The 20252-nt window shown below is 37.5% G+C and overlaps 1 protein-coding gene across 29 annotated transcripts in view; it reads right to left on the reverse strand.

Moving 5' to 3' along the window:
- Nucleotides 1–20252, reverse strand: part of WASF1 (WASP family member 1) — a 150608-nt gene that overhangs the window by 27070 nt on the left and 103286 nt on the right. The window contains exon 1 of one of the 29 annotated variants that reach the window (XM_067011643.1): nucleotides 1276–1441. The exons of the other annotated variants lie outside the window; for them this stretch is intronic. The gene's annotated coding sequence lies outside the window, so the exon portion shown is untranslated. Of the gene's footprint in view, nucleotides 1–1275; nucleotides 1442–20252 lie in introns of those variants that run through there. 29 annotated transcript variants of the gene reach the window in all.

Here is a 20252-nt window from a genome sequence, read left to right on the forward strand (position 1 = left end):
TAAAAACCCCAGAACCGTCCCACTTTGGTCTCCTCCCCAGTCACCCTCGCTTCCTTTCTCCCCAAAGGTAACCATTATTCTGACTCTTACAATACACATTTCCTTGTTTTTCTTTATACTTTCACACCTTAAGCAGATAACTCTAAACACTGTAGTTTTGTTTTTATTGCTTTTTGAAGTTTATGTGAATAGAACCATACGATATGTATTATGATTTTGTGTCTTACCCTTTACAGTGAACATATTTGTAACATTCATCCATGTTGCTTTGTGTAACCGTAGGATGTTCATTTTCAATGCTGTAAGATATTCCACTGTATAACTACACTGCAGTTTATTCACCCATTCTAATGTTGATATTATATACATGAGTGTTTCCAGTTTGAGGCTATTATGAATAACAGTACCATGAACATTCATGTACAAGTCTTACAAATGTGTCTTACTCTACACATTTCTGTTGGAAATATACTTAGGAGAATAGCTTGGTTAAGGATATGAACAGCTTGAACTTTAGGAGATGATGTCAAACTGTTCCAAGAGCGACTGCACCAATGTACAGTCCTTTCAGCAGTGTAAGAGGCTGCTGCTGCTCCACATCCTCACAACACTCGGTACTGTCAGTTTTTAAAAATCTAGCAATTCTTGTAGGTAAATTGTGATAACTTACTGCAGTTTTATGTTTTCCCCAGTTACTGAGAGTTTATGCACCTTTTCATGTGTTTATCTTTTGGATGTTTTTCATCTGAGAAGTGCCTAGTCAATGCTCTTGCCCACCTTCTATTTACCATTTGTTGTGTTAGGGTTGACTTGTAGGAACAGTGGATATGAGCCATTTAAAGGTTATATATGATGAAAACATCTTCTCTTGTGTCACTTGCTATTGCATTCTCTTGATGTCTTTTATGAAAAAGTGATGGAATTTATCAATCTTTTTCTTTTAGGTTTAGTATGAAAGCATAGGTTTTTAAATCATTTTATACACTAAGATCATAAGTATGATATTATCTCTTAGCTTTGTTGTTTTGCCTTGCACTTTTAATCTATAATTGACATGGAATTAATTTTTGTGAATGGTGTTAGGTAGCAGTCAAGTTTCTTACATATTATTTCAACACCATTCACTGAAAAGACTGTTCTTTCCCTATTGCTCTACAGTGGTCCTTTTGTCATAAAACAAGTTTCTATGTATTTTTAAATCCATTTTGAGTCTAGAGCTAATCTTAGTGGAGCTTTACAATAAGTCTTGATATCGAATAGGGTAAGTCCTCCTACCTTGTTCTTCAAAAATGCTGTTTAGGGCTTCCCTGGTGGCACAGTGGTTGAGACTCCGCCTGCCGATGCAGGGGACACGGGTTCATGCCCCGGTCCAGGAGGATCCCACATGCCGCGGAGCGGCTGGGCCCGTGAGCCATGGCCGCTGGGCCTGCGTGTCCAGAGCCTGTGCTCCGCAATGGGAGAGGCCGCGACAGTGAGAGGCCCGTGTACCGAAAAAAATAAAAAGTGCTGTTTATTCTTGGCCCTTTGTACTTCCATGTGAATTTTAGAATCAGATTGTCAGGTTATACACACAGACACAAACACACCTATTGGAAATGTGACCAGAACTGTACTAAATCTATAGATCGTATTGGGAAGTAGGGATATCTGTACAACACTGCATATTCCTATCCATGAATATAGTGTATCCCTCCAATTATTTCAGGTTTTTAGAATGTTTCTTAATAATGTTTTATAATTTTCAGAATAGAAGTCATACATCCTTTGTTAGATTCATTTGTATGTATATGATTTTTTTTATAATACTAGAAATGGCATAATTTGTTTTCTCTTTATTGTATATATAGAAAATAAGTTAATTGTTGAATATTGACTGCATATCCAGAGACTTTCCTAATCTCCACTAACCTACCTAAAATTATTTTGGATTTTTAAAATGTATACAATCTATTATATATGATTAATGATTGCTTATTTCCTCCTTTCTAATCTTCATTTATTTTTAATTTTATTTTTTTCTTCCTTTTTTCCCCCTTATTGCATTAGCTAGAACCTTTAATACAATGTGAAATAGAGTATTATTGTCTTTTTCCTAAACCAAAAGGGAAAGCCTTCAATATTTCACAAGATGCCTGATATAGGGTTTTTGTTGTTATTGTTGCTTTGCTTTGTAGACACTTTTTTCCTTGAAGTATAGTTAATTTAAATGTTGTGTTAATTTTTGCTAGACAGCAAAGTGATTCAGTTATTTATAGTATTATATTATATATTATATTATATTATATATACATTCTTTAAAAAATTCTTTTCCATTATGGTTTATCACAGGATATTGAAGACAGTTCCCTGTGCTATACAGTAGGACTCTGTTGTTTATCTATTCTATATATAATAGTTAACATCTGCTAACCCCAAACACCCAGTCCCTTTTTCCCCCATCTCCCTCCCCATTGGCAACCACAAGTCTGTTCTCCATTGTAGACACCTTTTAATAGATTAAGGATGTTCCTATATATTCCTAATTTGCTAAGATTTCTAAAAAATAATGTTGATTCTATAATTTTTTCCTACATCTATTATAATTATGTGACTTTCTTCTTTTATTATTAATGTGATGAACTACATTGATTGATTTTTTTTAATGTTAAACAGCTTTGCATCCTTGGAATAAACCCAGCCTGGTTGAGATTTATGTGGCAGGGCAAAATTATGGCCCTCCAAAGCAATCTATGTTTGATTCCCCAGAATTTGTGACTGTAGTATATGGCAAAGGGAAATTAAGATAGCAGTTGGAATGAAGGTTGCTAATCAGCTGACCTCAAAATAGAAAGATTATATCATTTTTATTGTATTGCTGGACTTGGTTCTGGTTTGTTACTAAGTTTATTAATTTTTACATTTATGTTCATGAAGGAAATTGGTCTATTATCTTCATTTCATGTATTGTCCTTGAGAAGTATTTTGTATTAAGGTTATGCTGGTCTAATAAAACAAGTTGATATATGTTCCCTCTTTCAACTATTCTTTGGAAGAATTTGTATAAGATATGCATAATTTTTTTCTTAAAAGTTTGGTATAGTTCAATTATGAAGCCATTTATCCTCGTTTCCTTTGTGGGAAGGTTTAATATTATGAATTCTCAAGGGAACTCTCCTACACTGTTGATGGGAATGTAAACTGGTACAGCCACTATGGAGAACAGTGTGGAGGTTCCTTAAAAAACTGAAATTAGAGCTATCACATGATCCAGCAATCCCACTCCTGAGCATATATCTGGAGAAAACCACACTTTGAAAAGACACATGTGCCCCAATGTTCACTGCAGCACTATTTACAATAGCCAGGACATGGAAGCAACCTAAATGTCCATCAACACAGGAATGGATAAAGAAGATGTGGCACATATATAGAATGAAATATTACTCAGCCATTAAAAAGAACGAAATAATGCCATTTGCAGCAAGTTGGATAGACTTAGAGATTGTCATACTGAATGAAGTAAGTCAGACAGAGAAAGACAAATATATGATATCGCTTACATGTGGAATCTTAAAAAAGGCTATGGGACTACCCTGGTGGCACAATGGTTAAGAATCCACCTGCCAACGCATGGACATGGGTTCGAGCCCTAGTCCAGGAAGATCCCACATGCCGCAGAGCAACTAAGCCCATGTGCCACAACTACTGAGCCTGGGTGCTACAACTACTGAAGCCCGTGCACCTAGAGCCTGTGTGCCTCAACAAGAAAAGCCACCGCAATGAGCAGCCTGCGCACTGCAATGAAGAGTAGCCCCCACTCACTGCAACTAGAGAAAGCCCGCATGCAGCAATGAAGACCCAACGCAGCCAAAATAAATAAATAATAAAAATTTTAAAAGGCTACAAAACAGAAAAAGAGTTACAGATGTAGAAAATAAACTTATGGTTACTGGCAGGTAAAGGAGTGGAGGGATAAATTGGAACATAGGGGTTGACACATATACACTACTACATATAAAATAGATAACTAATAAGAACCTACTACAGCAGCACAGGGAACTCAATACTCTGTAATGGCCTATATGGGAAAAGAATCTATAAAAGAGTGGATATGTATGTATAACAGATTCACTTTGCTGTACACCTGAAACTAACACAACATTGTAAATCAACTATATTCCCAATAAAAATTATTAAAAAATATTATGAACTCTTTCTTTAATTGTCATAGAATTTTTGACATTCTCTATTTCTTTTGTTAATTTTTGGTAAGCTGCATTTTCTAGAAACTTATCTACTTCATTTAAATTTCCAAATTTATTGACAACAGATTATTCTTATGACTTTCCTATGATTATAAGATTGTAAAATATCCTCACTTTCATTTACTATATTAATTTTGTATGCTTTGTTTTAAATCACAAAGGGTTTATCAATTTTATTAATCTTTCTAGAGAACCAATTTTTGGCTTTACTGAATTTCATTTTTGCTGATTTATTATTTCTCTGCTGCTTTCAGTGGGTTTAATATGATGCTCTTTAAAAAAATTTCTTGATATAGATGCTTATTGATATTCAGCTTCATTTCAGATGTACGGTTTTAAAGCTATAAATTATCCTCTAAGCATATATTTAACTGTATCCCTCAAATTTTTTTAAAATAAATTTATTTATTTATTTTTGGCTCTGTTGGGTCTTTGTTGCTGCACACTGGCTTTCTCTAGTTGCGAGCGGGGGCTACGCTTTGTTGCAGTGCACGGGCTTCTCATTGCTGTGGCTTCTCTTGTTGTGGAGCATGGGCTCTAGGCACATGGGCTTCAGTAGTTGTGGCTCATGGGCTCTAGAGTGCAGGCTCAGTAGTTGTGGTGCACAGGCTTAGTTGCTCTGTGGCCTGTGGGATCTTCTTGGACCAGGGCTCAAACTCATGTCCCCTGCATTGGCAGATGGATTCTTAACCACTGTGCCACCAGGAAAGCCCCTATCCCTCAAATTTTGATATGTAATAATTTTGTTATGGTTTACTACAAAATATTTTCTAATTTGCACTGTGATTTTTTTTTTGCTCCATGGGTTACCTAGAAGTATATTATTTTGATTAACAAACATACGGAGATTTTCCAATTATCTTTTTGTTACTAATTTCTAGCTTAATGACATTATAGTCAGAGAGCATATTCTGTATTATTTCAATCCTTTAAAATGTATTTGTCTTTACTTTATTGCCCAGCATATAGTCAATTATACATAAAGAATGTATATTTTGTTGCTGGTGGTTACAGTGTTCTACATATGTCCATTAGTTAGATTTGCTAATTGTGCTCAAATCGTCTATAGTCTTAATGATGCTTTTTGTCTTCTGGTTCTATCAGAGAGATGTGTTAAGATCTTCCACTATGATTACAGATTTATCAAATTCTCCATATGATTTACACATTTTGAGACTATGTTATCAAGTACATTTATCACTATAAAGTTCTCTTTATCTCTAGTAATACGGCTTTTGCTTGCATGATATAGCTTTTCCCATCCTTTTCCTTTCAACTTTCTTGTATCCCTATCCCTATGGTTTATACATGTCATTTCATAGTATACAGTTAGGTGTTTCTTTTTCATTCATTATTATTATTATTATTATTTTTGCAGTAAGCGGGCCTCTCACTGTTGTGGCCTCTCCCGTTGCAGAGCACAGGCTCTGGACACGCAAGCTCAGCGGTCATGGCTCACGGGCCCAGCCGCTCCGCGGCATGTGGGATCTTCCCGGACCGGGGCACGAACCCGTGTCCCCTGCATTGGCAGGCGGACTCAACCACTGCACCACCAGGGAAGCCCCTCATTCATTATTTTTTAAACTCAGTTTGACAACCTTATTAGTATGATGCTGATGTTCCCTCTGCCTGGGATACTCTTCTTGCCCATATTCCCTCTTTTCCCTACTCCTACTAGTTCTTCAGATTTCAACTCAAATAAGAGCATTCCCTGATGCCCCAGCCCCAGACTAGATCAGGCCCTTCTGTTAAAATTTTCTCATAGGATCTTATGTTTCCTTATAGCATTTGTCTCAGTTTGTAATGACATACCTTCATGACTGATTTCTGTTTCTCTCCTTTATTAGTTTTAAAGCAGATATCGTGTAGTTTGTTCCTCATAGTATGCTGGATGCCAGGTACATCACTGGCACATAAAAATAATTCAATATATATTTATCGAAAAGCTCAACAATTCTTAACTCCACCTCAAATCTCTCTCCTAACCTGTAGATGCATTTATGCAACTATCTCCCAGACATTTGTACTTGGAAGTTCTGTAACATCCCTCAAATTCAATATGTCCAAAACTTAACTCATTATATTTCCTCTTCAAATCTAGACATCACCTTTAATTCTGTCCCACCACCACAGTTCCCAACTATATCCAATAGGAAATAAGGCCTTACTAATTATATCTCATAAACATCTCTCATATTCTATTGTTCCTTTCTATTCTAACTTCTGCTGCTTTAATTCAAGCCCTGGTCATCTCTCACTTGGTTGAACTAGACTTTCCATCTTGAGGTTTACAGCTTTTTCCTGCCATGCCATATATATCAGCACTCCCATCACAGCATTAAGAATATTGTCAAAATTTTGAATCTGGTAACGTCACTGTCCTACAAAAACAAACTCTTCAATGGTCCATTGCTGTCAGGATAAAGTCCAAACATAATATACCAAGTTCTTCAGGATTTAGTCCCTCCCAATGTCTCCTAGCTTCATTCATACTACACTCCTTCTACCTTATGCTCTAACACACCTTGCTGCTTTACAGTCCTGCCTTTTCTCATGCTGTTCTCTGTCTAGAATGCTTTTCCTTTCTTATCCTCACAGAGAATAGCTGTTCAAGACTAGACTCAAGCATTACCTCTTTTCTGAAGCATGATTTAAACCCCAGGCAGATGTAACTATCTACTCTTTGGTGCCCTCAACTCTGACCCACATATGCGTCTATCCAAATACTACCAATTACACTCTTCTGTATTGTACTTATATGTTTACATGTCTATGCTTGAATAAGAACTCCTAGAGGACAAAAAAATCTTGCCTTACTCAACTTGTGTTTCCAAGATCTAAGAAATGGAAGATGTTCAATAGTTGATGATAAATAAAGGGAAAAAGAAGAAAACCGTTAACTGTAAGGAGGCAAAAAAAATTCTTTAGGTTACTGAGTGGAGAGGACACACACCCACACACACCCTTTTCTTTCCTTTTTTTTTTTTTTTTTTTTTTTTTTAGGTACATGGGCCTCTCACTATTGTGGCCCCTCCCATTGCAGAGCACAGGCTCCGGACGCACAGGTTCAGCGGCCATGGCTCACGGGCCCAGCCACTCTGCAGCATGTGGGATCCTCCCGGACCGGGGCACAAACCTGTGTCCCCTGCATTGGCAGGCGGACTCTCAACCACTGCGCCACCAGGGAAGCCCACCCCTTTCTAAAGCAACTATTTAATTATGATTCTAGGGAGTTGCTCTTTTCTATGTGCATGGAAAATAAATTTGAGAAAAATAATATCTTTCTATTCTATTTGTATTGTTGAATCACAGGCTTACTTGTTTCACCCTCCCAAGAGAAAGCATGGACCACATAGACCATTTATATATATATATACATATACTACACACACACACACACACACACACACACACACACACACACACACACAGAGACATGCACATATACACATACATACATACAAAAGTATAAAGTAATATGTAAAGTGTTAAAAATAACCCAAGATCAGGTATCATAGCAGTTTTATGGCTTTAAATATTAGAAAACTAAATGATCATTTTCAGAACTCAAAAATAGCCCATAAAATTTATTTTAAATATTTAAAGGACTCCTTTAGTTAGCAATTCCAAGGAAAATAAAATAGCTGCTTTTAAAAAGACTGCCATAAAGTAATTACAGTTAATAATTGCTTTGCAGGTTATAGAAAGAGCATAAGAATTAAAAATTCGGGCTTCGGAGGGTCAGCCGCCAGGCACAGGCATCCTCTCTAGATTTAAAAGTTCATTTTGCTGAGTTGAGAGAGACAATGGCGGAAGAGTAAGACGCGGAGATCACCTTCCTCCCCACAGATACATCAGAAATACATCTACACGTGGAACTGCTCCAACAGAACACCCACTGAACGCTGGCAGAAGACCTCCGACCTCCCAAAAGGCAAGAAACTCCCCATATACCTGGGTAGGGGAAAAGAAAAAAGAATAAACAGAGACAAAAGAATAGGGATGGGACTGCACCAGTGGGAGGGAGCTGTGAAGGAGGAAAGGTTCCCACACACTAGAAGCCCCTTTGTGGGCGGAGACTGCGGGTGGTGGACGGGGGGAGCTTCAGAGCCGTGGAGGAGAGCGCAGCAACAGGGTGCGGAGGGCAAAGTGGAGAGATTCCCGCACAGAGGATCGGTGCCGACCAGCACTCACCAGCGTGAGAGGCTTGTCTGCTCACCCACCGGGGCGGGCGGGGGCTGGGAACTGAGGGTCAGGCTTCGGTAGGATCACAGGGAGAGGACTGGGGTTGGCAGAGTGAACACAGCCTGAAGGGGTTAGTGCACCATGGCCTAGCCCGCTAGCGGTGGAGGGAGTCTGGGAGAAGTCTGGAGCTGCCAAAGAGGCAAGAGACTTTTTCTTCCCTCTTTGCTTCCTGGGGTGCGAGGAGGGGATTAAGCTCGCCACTTAAGGGAGCTCCAGAGAGCTCGGAGAGCTTCGGCGCAGAGCTGCCGAAGAGACAAGAGACTTTTTCTTGCCTCTTTGTTTCCTGGTGCGAGAAGAGAGGGGATTAAGGGCACTGTGTAAAGGAGCTCCAGAAACGGGCGTGAGCTGCGGCTATCAGCGCAGACACCAGAGACAAGCATGAGACGCTAAGGGTGCTGCTGCCACCACCAAGAAGCCTGTGTGCGAGCACAGGTCACTCTCCACACCTCCCCTCACGGGAGCCTGTGCAGCCTGCCACTGCCAGGGTCCCGGGATCCAGGGACAACTTGCCCGGGAGAACGCACAGCGCGCCTCAGGCTGGTGCAACGTCACGTTGGCCTCTGCCGCCGCAGGCTTGCCCCGCATCCGTACCCCTCCCTCCCCTTGGCCTGAGTGAGCCAGAGCCCCCGAATCAGCTGCTCTTTTAACCCCTTACTGTCTGAGCAAAGAGCAAATGCCCTGGGGCGACCTACTCACAGAGGCAGGGCCAAGTCCAAAGCTGAACCCCAGGAGCTGTGCAAACAAAGAGGAGAGGAGGAGGTCTCTCCCAGCAGTCTCAGAAGCAGCGGATTAAAGCTCCACAATCAACTTGAAGTGCCCTGCATCTGTGGAATACCTGAATGGACAGCGAATCATTCCAAGTTGAGGAGGTGGACTTTGGGAGCAAGATATATTATTTTTGTCCCCTTTTTCTCTTTTTGTGAGTGTGTACTTGTGTGCTGCTATGTGAGATTTTGTCTGTATAGCTTTGCTTTCACCATTTGTCCTAGGGTTCTGACCATCCCATTTTTTTTAACTTTAAAAAATTTTTTCTTTTTAATAATTATTTTTTATTTTAATAACTTTATTTTCCCCTACTTTATTTTATATTTTCTTCCTTCCTTTATTCCTTCCTTCCTTCATTCCTCCCTTCCTTTCTACCTTTCTTCCTTCCTTCCTTTCCTTTCTATTTTTTTCTCCCTTTTAATCTGAGCCGTGTGGACTAAAGGCTCTTGGTGCTCCAGCCAAGCATCAGGGCTGTGTCTCTGAGGTGGGAGAACCAACTTCAGGACACTGGTCCACAAGAGACCTCACAGCTCCATGTAATATCAAATGGCAAAAATCTCCCAGAGACCTCCATCTCAACACCAAGACCCAGCTTCATTCAACGACCAGCAAACTACACTGCTGGACACCCTATGCCCAACAACTGGCAAGACAGGACCACAGCCCCATCCATTAGCAGAGAGGCTGCCTAAAATCATAATAAGGCTACAGACACCCCGAAACACACCCCCAGGTGTGGACGTGCCACTAGAAAGACAAGATCCAGCCTCATCCACCAGAACACAGGCACTAGTACCCTCAACCAGGAAACCGACTCAACCCACTGAACCAACCTTAGCCACTGGGGACAGACACCAAAATCAATGGGAACTACGAACCTGCAGCCTGCAAAAAGGAGACACCAAACACAGTAAGATAAGCAAAATGAAAAGACAGAAAAACACACTGCAGATGAAGGAGCAAGGTAAAAAACCCACCAGATCTAACAAATGAAGAGGAAATAGGCAGTCTACCTGAAAAAGAATTCAGAATAATGATAGTAAACATGATCCAAAATCTTGGAAATAGAATAGACAAAATGCAAGAAACACTTAACAAGGACCTAGAAGTACTAAAGAGGAAGCAAGCAATGATAAACAACACAATAAATGAAATTTAAAATACTCTAGATGGGATCAATAGCAGAATAACTGAGGCAGAAGAACAGATAAGTGACCTGGAAGATAAAATAGTGGAAATAACTACTGCAGAGCAGAATAAAGAAAAAAGAATGAAAAGAATTGAGGACAGTCTCAGAGACCTCTGGGACAACATTAAATGCAACAACATTCGAATTATAGGGGTCCCAGAAGAAGAAGAGAAAAAGAAAGGGACTGAGAAAATATTTGAAGAGATTATAGTTGAAAACTTCCCTAATTTGGGAAAGGAAATAGTTAATCAAGTCCAGGAAGCACAGAGAGTCCCATATAGGATAAATCCAAGGAAAAACATGCCAAGACACATATTAATCAAACTATCAAAAATTAAATATAAAGAAAACATATTAAAAGCAGCAAGGGAAAAACAACAAATAACACACAAGGGAATCCCCATAAAGTTAACAGCTGATCTTTCAGCAGAAATTCTGCAAGCCAGAAGGGAGTGGCAGGACATATTTAAGGTGATGAAGGAGAAAAACCTACAACCAAGATTATTCTACCAAGCAAGGATCTCATTCAGATTTGATGGAGAAATTAAAACCTTTACAGACAAGCAAAAGCTGAGAGAGTTCAGCAACACCAAACCAGCTTTACAACAAATGCTAAAGGAACTTCTCTAGGCAAGAAACACAAGAGAAGGAAAAGACCTACAAGAACAAACTCGAAACAATTAAGTAAATGGTAATAGGAACATACATATCGATAATTACCTTAAATGTAAATGGATTAAATGCTCCCACCAAAAGACACAGGCTGGCTGAATGGATACAAAAACAAGACCCATATATATGCTGTTGACAAGAGACCCACTTCAGACCTAGGGACACATACAGACTGAAAGTGAGGGGATGGAAAAAGATATTCCATGCAAATGGAAATCAGAAGAAAGCTGGAGTAGCAATTCTCATATCAGACAAAATAGACTTTAAAATAAAGACTATTACAAGAGACAAAGAAGGACACTACATAATGATCAAGGGATCGATCCATGAAGAAGATATAACAACTGTAAATATTTATGCACCGAACACAGGAACACCTCAGTACATAAGGCAAATACTAACAGCCATAAAAGGGGAAATCGACAGTAACACAATCATAGTAGGGTACTTTAACAGCCCACTTTCACCAATGGACAGATCATCCAAAATGAAAATAAATAAGGAAACACAAGTTTTAAATGATACATTAAATAAGATGTACTTAATTGATATTTATAGGACATTCCATCCAAAAACAACAGAATACACATTTTTCTCAAGTGCTCATGGAACATTCTCCAGGATAGATCATATCTTGGGTCACAAATCTAGAGTTGGTAAATTTAAGAAAATTGAAATCATATCAAGTATCTTTTCCGACCACAACACTATGAGACTAGATATCAATTACAGGAAAAGATCTGTAAGAAAACCAAACACATGGAGGCTAAACAATACACTACTTAATAACGAAGTGATCACTGAAGAAATCAGAGGAAATCAAAAAATACCTACAAACAAATGACAATGGAGACATGACGACTCAAACCTATGGGATGCAGCAAAAGCAGTTCTGAGAGGGAAGTTTATAGCAATACAATCCTACCTTAAGAAACAAGAAACATCTCGAATACACAACCTAACCTGGCACCTAAAGCAATTAGAGAAAGAAGAACAAAAAAACTCCCACATTTAGCAGAAGGAAAGAAATCATAAAGATCAGATCAGAAATAAATGAAAAAGAAATGAAGGAAATGATAGCAAAGATCAATAAAACTAAAAGCTGGTTCTTTGAGAAGATAAACAAAATTGATAAACCATTAGCCTGACTCATCAAGAAAAAAAGGGAGAAGACTCAAATCAACAGAATTAGAAATGAAAAAGGAAATGTAACAATGGACACTGCAGAAATACGAAAGATTATGAGAGATTACTACAAGCAACTGTATGCCAATAAAATGGACAACCTGGAAGAAATGGACAAATTCTTAGAAATGCACAACATGCCGAGATTGAACCAGGAAGAGATAGAAAATATGAAGAGACCAATCACAAGCACTGAAATTGAAACTGTGATTAAAAATCTTCCAACAAACAAAACCCCAGAACCAGATGGCTTCACAGGCGAATTCTATCAAATATTTAGAGAAGTGCTAACAACTATCCTTCTCAAACTCTTCCAAAAGATAGCAGAGGGGGGAACACTCCCAAACTCATTCTATGAGGCCACCATCACCCTGATACCAAAACCAGACAAAGAAGTCACAAAGAAAGAAAACTACAGGCCAATATCACTGATGAACATAGATGCAAAAATCCTCAACAAAATACTAGCAAACAGAATCCAACAGCACATTAAAAGGATCACACACCATGATCAAGGGGGGTTTATTCCAGGAATGCAAGGATTCTTCAATATACTCAAATCAATCCACGTGATACACCATATCAACAAACTGAAGGAGAAAAACCATATGATCATCTCAATAGATGCAGAGAAAGCTTTTGACAAAATTCAACACCCATTTATGATAAAAACCCTGTAGAAAGTAGGCATAGAGGGAACTTTCCTCAACATAATAAAGGTCAGATATGACAAACCCACAGCCAACATCATCCTCAATGGTGAAAAACTGAAATCATTTCCACTAAGATCAGGAACAAGACAAGGTTGCCCACTCTCACCACTCTTATTCAACATAATTTTGGAAGTTCTAGCCACAGCAATCAGAGAAGAAAAAGAAATAAAAGGAATCCAAATCAGAAAAGAAGTAAAGCTATCACTGTTTGCAGATGACATGATACTATACATAGAGAATCCTAAACATGCTACCAGAAAACTACTAGAGCTAATCAATGAATTTGGTAAAGTAGCAGGATACAAAATTAATGCACAGAAATATCTGGCATTCTTATACACTAATGATGAAAAATCTGAGAGTGAAATTAAGAAAACACTCCCATTTACCATTACAACAAAAAGAATAAAATATCTAGGAATAAACCTACCTAAGGAGACAAAAGACCTGTATGCAGAAAATTATAAAACACTGATGAAAGAAATTAAAGATGATACAAATAAATGGAGAGATATACCATGTTCTCGGATTGGAAGAATCAACATTGTGAAAATGACTGTACTACCCAAAGCAATCTACAGATTCAATACAATCCCTATCAAACTACCACTGGGATTTTGTACAGAACTAGAACAAAAAATTTCACAATTTGTATGAAAACACAAAAGACCCCGAATAGCCAAAGCAATATTGAGAACGAAAAACGGAACTGGTGGAATCAGACTCCCTGACTTCAGACTATACTACAAAGCTACAGTAATCAAGACAGTATGGTACTGGCACAAAAACAGAAATATAGATCAATGGAACAGGATAGAAAGAACAGAGATAAACCCACACACATATGGTCACCATATCTTTGATAAAGTAGACAAGAATATACAGTGGAGAAAAGACAGCCTCTTCAATAAGTGGTGCTGGGAAAGCTGGACAGGTACATGTAAAAGTATGAAACTAGAACACTCCCTAACACCACACACAAAAATAAACTCAAAATGGGTTAAAGACCTACATGTAAGGCCAGACACTATCAAACTCTTAGAGGAAAACATAGGCAGAACACTCTATGACATAAATCACAGCAAGATCCTTTTTGACCCACCTCCTAGAGAAATGGAAATAAAAACAAAAATAAACAAATGGGATCTAATGACACTTAAAAGCTTTTGCACAGCAAAGGATACCATAAAGAAGACCAAAAGAGAACCCTCCGAATGGGAGAAAATAGTTGCAAATGAAGCAACTGAGAAAGGATCAATCTCCAAAATTTATAAGCAACTCATGAAGCTCAGTAACAAACAAACAAACAATCCAATCCAAAAATGGGCAGAAGACCTAAATAGACATTTCTCCAAAGAAGATATACAGATTGCCAACAAACACATGAAAGAATGCTCAACAACATTAATCATTAGAGAAATGCAAATCAAAACTACAATGAGATATCATCTCACACCAGTCAGAATGGCCATCATCAAAAAGTCTACAAACAATAAATGCTGGAGAGGGTGTGGAGCAAAGGGAACACTCTTTCACTGTTGGTGGAAATATAAATTGATACAGCCACTGTGGAGAACAGTATGGAGGTTCCTTAAAAAACTCCAAATAGAACTACCATATGACCCAGCAATCCCAGTACTGGGCATATACCCTAAGAAAACCATAATTCAAAGAGAGTCATGTACCAAAATGTTCATTGCAGCTCTATTTACAGTAGCCAGGACATGGAAGCAACCTAAATCTCCAACAACAGATGAATGGATAAAGAAGATGTGGCACATATATACAATGTAACATTACTCAGCCATAAAAAGAAATGAAACTGAGTTATTTGTAGTGAGGTGGATGGACCTGGAGTCTGTCATACAGAGTGAAGTAAGTCAGAGGAGAAAAACAAATACCATATGCTAACACATATATATGGAATCTAAGAAAAAAAAATGTCATGAAGAGACTAGGGGTAGGACGGGAATAAAACACAGACCTACTAGAGCATGGACTTGAGGATATGGGGAGGGGGAAGGGTAAGTTGTGACGAAGTGAGAGAGTGGCATGGACATATATACACTACCAAACGTAGGGTGGATAGCTAGTGGGAAGCAGCCCCATGGCACAGGGAGATCAGCTAGGTGGTTTGTGACCACCTAGAGTTGTGGGATCGGGAGGATGGGAGGGAGGGAGACGCAAGAGGGAAGAGATATGGGAACATATGTATATGTATAACTGATTCACTTTGTTGTAAAGCAGAAACGAACACACCATTGTAAAGCAATTATACTCCAATAAGGATGTTTAAAAAAAAAGTATTTTATTATGTCATCAATGACTGGTATTAATTCCTTATATTCACTAATATGTTAATGAAACAACTAATCTATGATTGTTTAAGGGTATTTCTGATTTTTTAAAATGACATTAATATTAAATAAGAAAAGCTTTATGTTAAATCATGGAAATATAATTTTCAAATTTTATAAGGATTCAAACTAAAGGATTATATTGTATTATGTAACTTAGGGAACAGATTAGAATAAAATGACTATTCTAATAAAAACAAATTTCAGTATTTTAAATACTTTGAGGGTACAAATACTTTTTAAGAAATTTCTTACCTCTTTAAGAGTAGAAGCCACTTAATTATGTACAACAGAAGAATTCAATAAATTTTATATATTCCTTGGGAATATATAAAAATCACAAATTTCCCCTTTGTTATGAGCAGTAAACTTTAAAACTACTCACTACTCATGAATCTCTAAAATTCTACACTCGAAGGGGTGACAAAGCCAAACTAGGCACTCACAGGATTAAAGAACTATTGATCATGCAGAATATCTACAGTTATTTGACTGTTTTGAGGTGTTCTGGCCCTTGTTTAAAGAATCTGCCCCAAGAAGAGTGCTATCTTTACGAAAAAGAAATTATATTTTTCACCTCAAGTCACAATAGCAAAGTATTAAATTTTGGTTGAAAAGAACACACTGCTATATGAACTAAAGCAAAAAAGAAATGAAGAAATAAGCTACACACTGCAATTCATTACTGACATTACTGTTAGATTCAAAAAGAAAAATGGATGCTAATGAAATAATATTGTTAAACACCTCTACAGTGGAAATGAGATTCAAATAGTCAAATTTGATTCCATGTTACTCTCAAGGAAAATATGTATTTCTTTTAAATTAATACAACCACTACTGATATTCACTTGGTTAAATCATACAGGCATAAAATCGCTTCAAGGTTATTTTTAGTGTTTTAAGAGATGTTAATTTGAAATTTGAGGTATGTAAACCACAAATGCAGATTAAATTATTTGAAAAACGAGATCAGGTGTTCTTTACTCTTTTTTTTTTTTTTTTTTTTTGTGGTACGCGGGCCTCTCACTGTTGTGGCCTCTCCCATTGCGGAGCGCAGGCTCCGGACGCGCAGGCTCAGCGGCCATGGCTCACGGGCCCAGCCGCTCCGTGGCACGTGGGATCTTACCGGACCGGACACGAACCCGTGTCCCCTGCATCGGCAGGCGGATTCTCAACCACTGCGCCACCAGGGAAGCCCCAGGTGTTCTTTATTCTATTGGAAAGTAATACCTCTAAAAGCAATAATTACCTATAAATATGTTATACTTTATATGAAAATGGCAATATTGACACACTGCCATCCATCCAATCATCTAGACATTCAATTACTGAACACCAATGGCTCAAACACTATGCTAACTGCTGAAGATAAAAAGGTAAGCAAAAACAATCTCCCAGGGATTAGCTAGAATTTTGTATCTAATTATACTTATGATAAGTGCAATGAAGTAAAAAGTACTAGGTATTATAAAGAGATCTATTTCCTCAAGAAAATGACATTTAAGTTGGCACCAGAGGATTATTAGGAATTAGCTAGCTAGGTTGGGGAGTTGGAGCATGTGTGTGTATGTTTTCATTCTAACTTAGAAGGTGCACATGCAAAGGCCCTTAACTGCGAAGGGATTTAATGTACTGGCAGCTATGAGAGCAGGACAGTGGACAAGAGTACAGTGAGCATAGACTGAGAGTCAGTTGGGGGTCAGATCAAGTAGGACCTTGAAGGTAAGGTCAAAGATTTTCAATGTATCCTAATGGGAAGTCACTTAAGAATTTTAAGCAAAGAAGTGCCAAGATCAGGAACTGCTGTTCATTCTAATTGCTGCATGGAGACTTGGGGGGGTGAGTGATAGCAGAATAAATGCAGGTGGACCAGTTAGAAAACCCAGGTACAAGATGACAGAAGTTGTCCAGATAACAGAGATAGTAGTCATTTGGACTAGATGATGGTGACATAGAAGCATGTCAATTCAAGATATATCCTGAAAGTAGAATCAACAGGACTAATGATGGATTAGATGTAGAGGTGAGGCCCAAATTCTTGGCTTAAGAAAATTTCTATGTCAGCCCAAATGGAAAATTATTTCTAAATCACATCAATTATATGATATATTATTCCCTATCTACAAAGTCTATGAGATTAGGAAGAGATTTATGACCAATACTAGTAATAAATATAACCAGGTAACTGGGATCACAGAGAGAGTAATTTCATGGTATTTGCGGCATAGGGTTGTGGGAGAATGATGGCTTTTAAAACCAAAACTAAGTGAGAGGGTAAAGGAGCATTTAGTGACTTTCTTTTTCCCTTTTTATTTCTTTATATTTCATTATTCTCCATATGTCTACTTTTATCTATTTCAGCCCCAAAGGAGAAATCTTAGATACACTTAACTCCTTTGTTTCCCTACACTTGAGTTCACTTGACTTCTAGAGCAGAGAGCCTGGGTAAAACAATATTCCTAGCATTTCACCTTCCAGTTTCCCCACTCATATGAAATTTCCAGCCATCTTCTTTCTGTAGGGAACAGCACAGCAAAAAATGGGTCTCTGCGTTGTTAACAATTTAATTTCTCCAATGTTGAATTGTACCTTTTTCTTCATGTGTACTATGAAACAGAATGGATGATGACCACTGACAATAACAACAGCCATACTATTCTGTGGAACTGTATATCCATAATGGGACAAATTTCATTTCTCTGTTTTGTTGAAATTTACCAAACAAGAATTTAAAAGACCTCCTTAAATATCTTAAAGTTAACAGTGAAGTGATATATAGTATAGGGAAAATTTTAACATTTACACATCAAAAACTGAATAATGTATTAGCCTTTTTTTTTTTTTTTTTTTTTGGCCGTGATGTGCAGCATGTGGGATCTTAGTTCCCTGACCAGGGATCGAAACCATGCCCCCTGCACTGGGAGTGCAGAGTCTTTACCACTAGACCACCAGGGAAGTACCACATTAGCACTTTTTTGGAAGAGAAAAAAATCTTTCAGACCCCTGATATTAGTTTAAATTATTTTTAATGTAATGTTACTTAGCAGTATACAGATGTACAATCAGATGTAAAATCCTTATGCTTATAACTCTTATGCCACATATATATATAAATCTATGAAACCAAAATATATTTAAAATAAATTCAACAAAAAACCAATAAAATTCAAAATAACAGTATTAAATACAATGAAACCATTTTGCTTTAATTCCATCCTGCTTGCTATATGAATCTTGTACTGACTGCTCCAAAAACCTCCTTTATTTTGTTTATGCCTATCCTACTATGTATAAGAGCCTTTTCTCTATTTAAACTGCTGTGAACTTTTATTCATTCATTACCTGATTGACACTATTTAGGCTTTACTATTTATAAACACAACATTTATGTAGCAAGTGTGCCCCTGTAATATCATTATTAGATTGAAATAATTAAAGCTGTACTATTTGGCACCAAAATTATGCTAAACATAATCATAAACTGAGATACTAAAATTACTTGACAGCACTCACTACATCCTTTTTAAAATAAAAATAAAAACTTGTAATTCTCATAGAAAACTCACAAGCATCCAGAAATATTCAGGCTGAGAACCACAGGCCAAGCCAAAGACATGACTCATAGAGGTGGAATGAGTGGCTCAAGAGTCAGGGCCAGGAACAGAACCTATCTGTATCCATGTGTGTCTTATCATACTCTATTGCTTCTATTATATTAAGATGAATTTATATAACATACACTTTATAAAAGCATTCTAACAGTTCGCTATTCAGTGACTGAGCAAAATTTCACTTAAGAGGAGAAACAAAATGATTCTTTCACCAACCGAAACAGATTAACACATTTTTTTTTTTAAGTATAAAAGTACATCAGTATGTACCATTGATGAGAATAAGCCCACCCAGGCTCCTGCATGTGATTTATGCCAAGATATGGAAAATTTTACTTCCCCTTCCCACTGTCTTTCTCTCATTCTCAGGCCAGTGTTTCTCTTATCTTCAGATATGTATTTTCAGATACTGTTTACTCCCTATGAACAAACCTCAAAATCAACAAGCCCCAAACCAAAGCTGTTATTTTTCCCCAGAAAAAAAACCCTATCTCATTCTTATTTTAATTAACAGTTCCATTGAAGAGTAGAAAGTTAGAAACAGACTTTTCTTTGACTCCTTCCAGTCTCACCATATTCAACCTGTACAAGAATATCCATTAAATTCCTAGCAGAAGACCTGTTGACATCAAACTGTTGGTATATTCCTTAATTTTTTGAAATATTGACCAATAACCTTCTAAAAATTTTCTACAACTTATATTTCCATATCCTCGCAAACACCAGGGAAAAATGCTTTCTAATGCCCAAATTATAATCTATAAGATTTATCATAATTTATTTGGATTCCCCTAATGCTGGACATTTTGGTGACTTTAAAAGTTTTACTATAATACATACTACTGGGAAAATTTTTCATTATTTAAATCTTTATGCAAGTTTCAGGTTATTTTCTTAGAATACGAAAAATTCAATGCCTTTGAAGTATTTATTTCCAAATTGCCTCTAATAAAATTATGCCATTTTCATTTTCATCACACATGAGGGTATTTTACTACTTTCTCACCTCCATTATTTACTGTCTATGAGATCACTCGTACTTCAATGTTCTCATCTTTAAAATGGAGATAGTAACAACACCTACCTCAGGGTTGTTTATGAAGGTTAAAATGGTTATTACACATAGAGCTTTTAGAGAAGTCCTTGGCACTCCTGAACCACCAATCGGTCAAAGAAGAAATGAGAAAATATCTTGAGCAAACAAAAAGGAAAACAAAACATACCAAAACTTAAGGAATGCAGCAAAAGCAGTTCTAAGAGGGAGGCTT

The sequence above is a fragment of the Kogia breviceps genome, chromosome 13 (assembly GCF_026419965.1).
Source record: "Kogia breviceps isolate mKogBre1 chromosome 13, mKogBre1 haplotype 1, whole genome shotgun sequence".
Lineage (NCBI taxonomy): Eukaryota > Metazoa > Chordata > Mammalia > Artiodactyla > Physeteridae > Kogia > Kogia breviceps.